Source organism: Quercus suber, unplaced genomic scaffold (assembly GCF_002906115.3).
Source record: "Quercus suber isolate HL8 unplaced genomic scaffold, Cork oak 2.0 scaffold_46, whole genome shotgun sequence".
Taxonomy (NCBI): Eukaryota; Viridiplantae; Streptophyta; class Magnoliopsida; order Fagales; family Fagaceae; genus Quercus; species Quercus suber.
In genome coordinates, this window is record NW_027069511.1 from 1,977,388 (window position 1) to 1,986,225 (window position 8,838).

Here is an 8,838-nt window from a genome sequence, read left to right on the forward strand (position 1 = left end):
TTTGCAATCATGTAAGTTTCTTGAGTTGCCCCATAATGTACACACCAATTTTATTTGATTTAAAGTTATTATAGCCTAATAATATACATACTAATTTTAGCATTTAAACCGAGACTACACCTTATGTTCTTTTTGTGCATGTGCTGAACTTTCTTGAGCACAAAATCTTACGATATGCACTAAGGTGTTCATGATTGACTGTAAACAGTGGTGAGATGGTTATTTATGCCTTTCTCAATAAGTTCAAGCTCGACAATTAAAGACATGTGACTTTAAGATCAAGACAAAGTGATCAAAAACTATAAACATCTCCCACACAACATGCACTACAAAGTTAAAACTAATAAAGTGTAATAAAATAAGCTCATCCAAGGTACATAAATTTGTTATGTAAAGATAATATGACAAATCCTTGATTATAAATTCAAGATGTGAAATACAAAGTACAAAAATCTTTTTGGTTAAAAAAAAAATTTATGACCAAAAACAAAAAGCACACATTATGCTAAATGAACAATGCAAATGCAATGCATGATAGTGCTTAACTAGGCTATAGAGAGTACAAAAAAAGAAATATCAATTTCTTAATTAACCCTTGAGTACATGTACAAATTAGTACATACTCACACAAATTCAGAAATAGCTTAGCACTTATATGACACATACTATTCAAGTTTCTTCACAATGTCAAGCATGTTCTTAATCAAGAGAGAGATATCATAATTCATGTAATCCTCAAGAAAAATAAAACTAGACACAAAATAAAATATTTTTGTATTTTTGAAAATTTTCAATGTTTTTGGTTTAAAAAAAAACATAAAAAACAAAAACAACAAAAAACAGAAACAAAACATGTCCATAATTAATTGAAAGAATTAAATTAAGGACAAGTAAACAACACTCACCTTAGCAAGTCTTTTCTCACCTATATAGCACGAGTTTTCAGTTTTGTAGGTGAAAATCCATGAGAAGTAGAGTGTATTTGAGGGATTATACCAATCTTCTGAGAAAGACTGAAATCCTGTAAATTCCTTTCACAAGCCAACAAGCTTAAATTTTTCAAAAGAATATGAAACAATTTGTATGGACTTATGGCAAGAGAAATATCATCACATATCCTAGATTGAAATACAGAATGTTTAAATTTCAATTTATGACAATTAGGACGAATGTGACTGGATACACCACAAAAGTGACAAACAAAAACAAATTTAGGAAAATCAATATTCCTAACAACAAATCTAGTCTCAGATTTCGGTTTTTGCCTTAACAAAGAACAATTTGGTCTAATCTGACCAACAACACCACAAAGGTGACAAGTAGGCAAAAAAACAGATTTATTGTATTCTCTAACAGTAGGTTTAGACTTAGGTTTAGAAACTTCGGTGTCTATATTAGAACTTTTATCTTTGTCTAACCTAACAAAATAAGCCTTTTCTTTTGTAAGGTTGAAATTTATCAACCATCTTGTTGGCTTTTATTTCGTGCCAATTTGCTTGTAATTTAAGCACTTAGTAACCCTGTATTTAGGTGGGATCATTGTAAGGGTAGTGTGTGAGAAGATGTGAAGAAAAGTTCAAGTATGTGCAAGAAGGCAGAGTTTCGTGGCTAGGACTTGTAGCTAACTCGCGGCTTGTAAGCCACCAAATGCTGGCACTTGAGATGCACACAGGGAAGCTGAAAGGTCGCGCCAGCTGTCGCACTACAGGACAAAAGTTCCAGGTTGGCCATGCCGTTATATTGGGACTTGAACTTGCGACTTGGACAAGCTGCGAAGTCAAGCCACCAATCAGCCCTGTTTGGCAAAAACTCACTCTTCGTATTCCAAACACACACCATTATATATAGACTCTTATACCCATTAAATTGATAGAGCTTCTAGAGAGAATTTTTCTAGAGAAACCCTAGAGAAAAATAAGATTGTCTCATCCCTAATCTTTACCTTAGAGATTCTACAAATTCCTCTACTCTCTTCCTCTCCATTGTCACATCCTTGAGAGACCATTGTCCAAATCCTTATCTCACCACACCCACGTCTGTGAGAATGTTCATTTGGTGTTAAGGGAAGCAGTTTGGAAGGAACCAATATACATTGGTTGATGCTGTGGTATAGTAGTGGAATCTGGGAAGCTAAAGAAGAAATAGGTTCGGTGTAACCTCATTGGAGCAAGAAACTTGGAGGGCTTAGGTACTTGGGTAGATTAAGCTTAGAGGGTCTTCTGCTGTTCATGTATCCCAACTATATTCTTTAGTGGATTATTTACCGCTTGGAGGGCGGCGGAGAGGTTTTACACCGAGAGCTTCGGTTTCCTCTTCAATAACATGTCGCGTGTTGTCTGTGTGTTTGCATATTCCTTCCTTTATCTTTGCCTTATATTTACTGCTGTGGATGTGTTTATATTTGGCTTAGATTAGTTATCAATTCTGTGATTGGCTTATGTTCATGTTCTGCACATTAACTATTTGATTATAAGTTTGAATTGATATTTTATAATTTGGGGTCCAAACGTTCAAGCGTGTTTTATACACATTTTGAACTTTCAATTGGTATTAGAGCGGGTACACTTGTTGTGGTTTAAATACCTAAGTGTGATCCTTGACCCCTTATGTTATTTACCATGGATGTTGCATTTTATGCATCTTTATATGATTTGGTTGGTGTTGATTGTAACATGCCACGTGTTTGTGAAAATGCCTCTATGAGTGTGAATCCTCATGATTGTGATGCTATGTTACATGAATCTTTAAATGTTATTGATATTCCTAACATCAAACTCTAAAAGAAAAAGGCTAAGAAGTTTAATAAGGATTTGAACAAGTTATTTTGTGAAAAGGATGATTTGATTGCTAAGCTCAATAAATCCAACAAATTGGTTGAAATATAAGAAACTTGCTGAAAATTCTGTTGAAAAGCTGAAAGAGTTTGAATGTATGAATATGGACTTGGATGCTAAACTTGTTTTGTCTAACAAACTTGTTGACGAGCTAAAATGTGAAAATGAATCTCTTAAGATGTATGCCAAGTATTTGATTGCTGAACCTACTGTTAAAAGGGATGAAATTATTTGTTGCAATCATGTTGTGGTATCCGATTTTGTGCCTATTGTGTGTTCTATCCCAAAGGACAAATCGGTGTACATTTTTCCACATAAAAGAAATCGAAAGGTGGAGAGAAAGGTTGTTAAGTTAAAGCCTTTGTTTAGGTCTCAACCTAAGGCTTTGGATGGATCTAAGTTTGTTCCAACTTGCCGCCATTGTGGTGTGATTGGTCATATAAGACCTTAATGTTATAAGTTGAAGAGAGAACAAAACCATGTTACTAGATCCTTTCCCAAAAAGCCTAGTGGACCTAAACACATTGTTTGTCACCATTGTGGTGTCTTTGGTCATCTAAGACCTCAATGCTCTAAATTTCATGCTTTTAAAAGAATCAAAAGAAAAGAGAAACTTGAGCCTCTTGAAAGTTATGCTAAAAAGAGTAATCCGGATATGAGTGAAAATAGCATGTTGTTAAAGAAAGTGTTTAATGCTCTTAACTTCTTGACTATGTGCATCTCCAGTTCTCATTCTTCCAACCCTCGTCTCACTTCTCATGAGACACTCATTCCAAACAATCATTCCGTTTGGATAAGGAAGGGTTCCTATGGTTGAGCTTTTGCTCTTTTGGTCCTTGATCTAATTCTTTCGATCTTTGTGGGACCCTTCATGCACTGCATATTATATCTTCATGCATTTTGTGCATCTTGCATTTATTCATGTGCATTGTTTTTGTTTTGATCTTACTTTTATGTCTTTGTTTTGTGTGAGTAAAAATCGAAAACCACATAAAAAGTGAAAAATTCAAAAAGTATTAATCGTATATGTTTGAGCACATATTGTTGGAAAAATCTAGTTTTTGTATCTCATACAAAAACACACGTAGCGGAAGCAACAAAAACACGGATCTACTTCAATCATGAAAGATAAACATGTAACCATGAATTCTAGAATCAAAGAATAGAAAGCGTACCTTGGTGCAGTGAATTTCAAAACCAAACTTGAGAATACCTTTAATCTTCATCTCAATTCCACATGGTGCCCAAGATGTGTGGTCTCTCAATCAGTCTTTTGTACATAGATTCTTAAAGAAAAATCCTTCTTCTTCTCCTTGTGGAGAAAAACTGATTTCTTTTTCTTTTTATCTTACGTACGTTAAAACAATTCTCATCTTTTCTTTATTTTAATAACACTTATTAAATAATGACTGATTATCTAATTGGGTTAGCCTTTTGGGCCTACCCAATTGGGCTTTAGTTTATGGCTTGAGATGGGACCAAAGGGACCAATAAAGCACTAGTTCCAATGGGCCTTGGGCTTTTCCGTCAACTCTTGACAAGTCCAAAGTTACCATTAATTATATTCAATACCACTATAAGAATATAATTGTACTCTAGGCCTTATCTATAAATTATATCCCAAGACTTTATTATACATTCAACCCCTTCATTAAAATATTTGTAGTAATACAAAGTCATTAATATTGACTGCCACTTTGAAGATTACTACATCTTAGTTCTTGAGTACCCGGTTTAATCCTTTATGTTATTCATAATATATTTATGAAATCCAATTCCATAAATATATACTTTAGTAACTTTTTACTAAAGTGGTTGGGCCCAACACTCTGAATAACCAAACCCATTAAACTTATCTCAAGGGAATATTTTATATCTCCGTTAAGAGATTATGAATTCCATCTTGAGAATATATGTTCCATTAACACTAAATGCGGCTGCCCAACATACTAAGGTTTTGACCATAACTTATAGATCTCACTCCTGATATATCAAAGCAACCTACATCTCATGATCAGGTCCATTATTCTCTCAGGATTTAGAGTTGATGTAAATAGAAGTCATAAGCTTTATTATTCATTTGACAGTCATTAGGAGAATAATAAATCTCACAGCGGTCCAGTTCAATATGTCTTAACTCTTAAAACATATCAACATATCAACTAGAAGTCTTCACTTCCAAGATCAAGACAAATCATCTTAGTTGATATGTTATAATCTTCGCAGATGAAACGCCTAATTTCATCACCGACTACGAACTAAAATTCTGAGTCTACAAAGAACTTGTGATTTATATCTTTCTGTGACTTTTCACATAAATCACATACTATGCATCTCATGGACTAAGATAATGTCCCATTAGTTCATAAATGGTCTCAAATAATTAAGCAACTTAATTATTCATGACATGCCAATAAATTGGATTTTAGGGCACAAACCCTAACACATATCACATGTGAGTTTTGCCTTGTACCTTCGTACAAATGGCCTTATGCATTTACGAGCTTAGCTTGTTCTTTATGCACTTATATCTTCGTGGGAAAATTCTTGACATCTTTGTGTGATTGTTGTAAATCGATCTTCAAGTTTGTTATGAATGATTAGTCAATAGTCTTGTTGGTTTTGAGACATGCATAGACTTCTGCCTATATATCTTCCCACTCTTTATTTTGTTGTTTTTGCTTAAAGAGCTCACCAAATGTAAATCTCCAAAATATTTGACTAGGGAAAAGGGAAAGCGACCAAAATAAAATTTATAATGCCCCAAAAAGCCAAAGGCTTGTTCATCAAATTGAAATATCAAAAATTTCAGACATCAATCTCTAAAATGAGATGTATTGATTCAAAAGATCAAATATTATGAATTGTAAAGAAGCCAAATGAAAAGTTTCAACGATATGTAATCATTTTCTTGTGGGAGGTCATATATGTTCATTTCTATAATTGAGATAGATCACTTGACTTAGTACTAGTTGTGTATGACTTGATTGAATTGATCATTGAAACTTCACTCTAGACTATGGACTATTCCCACACTCGATACACACACACACAACACACATGCCTAATGTTCAATGAATGCATTATTCATTTGTTCGATTGTACTTGTTTAAATGTAATGTGTGTGTGCTCAACTTTATATGGATCAATTGAAAAATATTTTTGATCATTTTATATATTTTTGGAAGTGATTTTTATCACTCTTTGTGTTAATGTTTAGTGCATACATTGTTTTTCAGAGTTTAAACATGTTCTGGGTTGAAAAACTAGTGCCAGATTTTTGGGGACTTGTTTTGGCGACTTGCCCAGTCGTGAGTCCCAGTCGCGAAATTTGGCGACTCGTTTTGGCGACTTGCCCAGCCTCGAGCCCAGTCGCGAGTTCAAGCAGAATGGTTTCGCGGCTTGCTGGTGACTCGTTCGCGACTCGCCCAGTCGCCAAATGCCTAGAATCAGCTTTTTAAAGAGTTTTTTCGTGGGAAACTTGTTTTGAACCTCTTCCATCCTCTTTTAAACCCCTCTTGCAATATATTTACATCAAAACCCAATCAATTTAATGGTTTTTCATTCCATTATCATCTCTAAGGTAATTCTAAACTCTTTTCATTATTTTTGATCCTTAGATTATGTTTTGGAGAATTTTGTGCTCTTGGTTGGGATTTTCATCATAGGGGTTGGGAAAACTTAATTTTTTTCTGAAAATTTCTGTATGGGATTGGTTTCTTTTGTTGATTTTCTTTGGATGTTGGCCCCTTTGTGACAAAAAGAACATGTATTAAGGGTGGTTTTCATGATGTTCATGCATTGTTTTACTTTGATCTTCATTGTGTGCATGCTAGGTGTTTGATAAAATGTCTCTTACACATTTTCTCTCTTGTTTGGACTCCAATGAGTGTCAAACTTTGGGGTTTCTCATGTTTCCTCATTAGGAATATGTTTGGTTCATTGATTATGTATTTAACATACCTTGCCCCACATGTGCATTTTTCATGCATTGGTCATGCATTGCACTTAGCCACCTCTTGCACTCAACTTTGCTACCTTTGTCATGCATTGGTTTATATCTTGTTTCTTCATCATAGCATGTCATGTTTACCTTATGCTTTGTAGTATTTTGTTTTATATTAGGTTTAAGCTTCATTTTCTCATGCATCATTGCACCCCTCATGCATCTTGTCATTGTTCATGCCTTCATTTCTCGCCCCCGTTTCTTTTTGACCCTTTGTCTATTCCTGACAAAAAGGGGGAGAGTATACTCTAGGGAGTAGGCCGGAGAGTTTTTGTCATTTCTATATGACCCTCGTGCGCACTCTTAGGGGGAGAAATTCTACTTCTCGTGCACACTTGTAGGGGGAGAGATATTCCATAGGGGAGATGCATGTACTAAGGGGGAGAAGACATTGAGCTAATAAAAAATACTTTGTCTTGGTGTTTGGTGTTTGATCAAGTTGCTCACATGTTTCACATCATGTTTACTTGATAGCAGTTTATTTGTTACATTATACTTGTCCGTTTATTACTTATTTTACCTTGAGGGTCTAATGTGTTTTGTGCAAGTGTTTTAGGTTACAAGTATATATGTTCCAAGTTCATCACAGCTCCTATGATTCATGATAGGGGGAGTGATATGATAAGGGAAGTACTATTTGGTGTTTGTACCTGCTACCTTTATAGGTTTTTAAGGTTTATGTTTTTGTTTTGTACCCATGTTGCTTATGTAAGCTTTAAGGGTTTGATTATGCACACTTGTAGGCCTCTGTGGTTTGTGCCATGCTTTATGCAGCCTTTGTGATTTGTTAAATCAGTACTTCTAACCTAATGCTATGCATTCTTTGTGAAGTACTATCACTCTTGTGCCCGTGTAGGATTTTTCATAGATGCACATACTTCATGTATTGTGCATTGGTTGAGTGTTGGTCATTCAAGTGATTTATCTTGTGTTTGTCAACTTTAATGTCCGGATGTTCATTCCAAGTATGAATGAGCATTGTGATCACTTAGTTATAGTGATTTCATGTTTTGGTCTTGCCATGATTTATTGCTTTAGTCCATTGTGCATGATCGCATTATGCTTGCTCCATATGCATTACAAGTTTCTATATACAATGAACTTATTGTGTTGTTGTATTTCAGGAGATACTTGTTCTTATGGTTCAAAAGCTTTACAGATTCTAGAGTTAGGTGTGAGTGAGTTTTCCAACTGTTCCCAACTCATGCGTTAAGTCTAGAGTTTGTTTTAGGGTTTTGTCACGGAATAGTCAAAGGGAGAGATTGTAAGGTTGAAATTTATCAACCATCTTGTTGGCTTTATTCCGTGCCAATTTGCTTGTAATTTAAGCACTTAGTAACCCTGTGTTTAGGTGGGATCATTGTAAGGGTAGTGTGTGAGAAGATGTGAAGAAAAGCTCAAGTATGTACAAGAAGGTAGAGTTTTGCGGCTAGGACTCGCGGCTAACTCGCAGCTTGCAAGCCGCCAAATGCTGGCATGTGAGATGCACACAGGGAAGCTAAAGGGTCACGCCAGCTGTCACACACAGGGAAGCTAAAGCTCAAAAATGTGTTGAAAACACAAGAGCTATTTAGACCCCCAATAAAAATTACGGCTCGATAGATTTTACACAAACTTAATACAAAGTGCGGAATAGTGTAAATGCGAGCGGATGAACAAGTAAGCTACTCTAATCCATAAATTAAGCAACACAGCAGTATAATGGAATATAAAAGAGTAGGGACGAAGGATGCAAACACAGAAAACACCAAGACGTGTTTTCGAAGAGAAAACCGAAGAACTCGGCGAAAAACCTCTCCGCCGCCCTCCAAGCGGAAATCGATCCACTAGACAATCAGTTGGGATACATGGGTTAGCAAGAGACCCTCCATGCCTAATCTACCCGATGTACCTAAGCCCTCCAAGCTTCTACTCCAACAAGGCTTCTCGGAACCGTGTCTTGTCCTAGTTCTCCGGATCCCGCAACAAGCTCCATGTTGCATCTGCCATCCTTGGCTT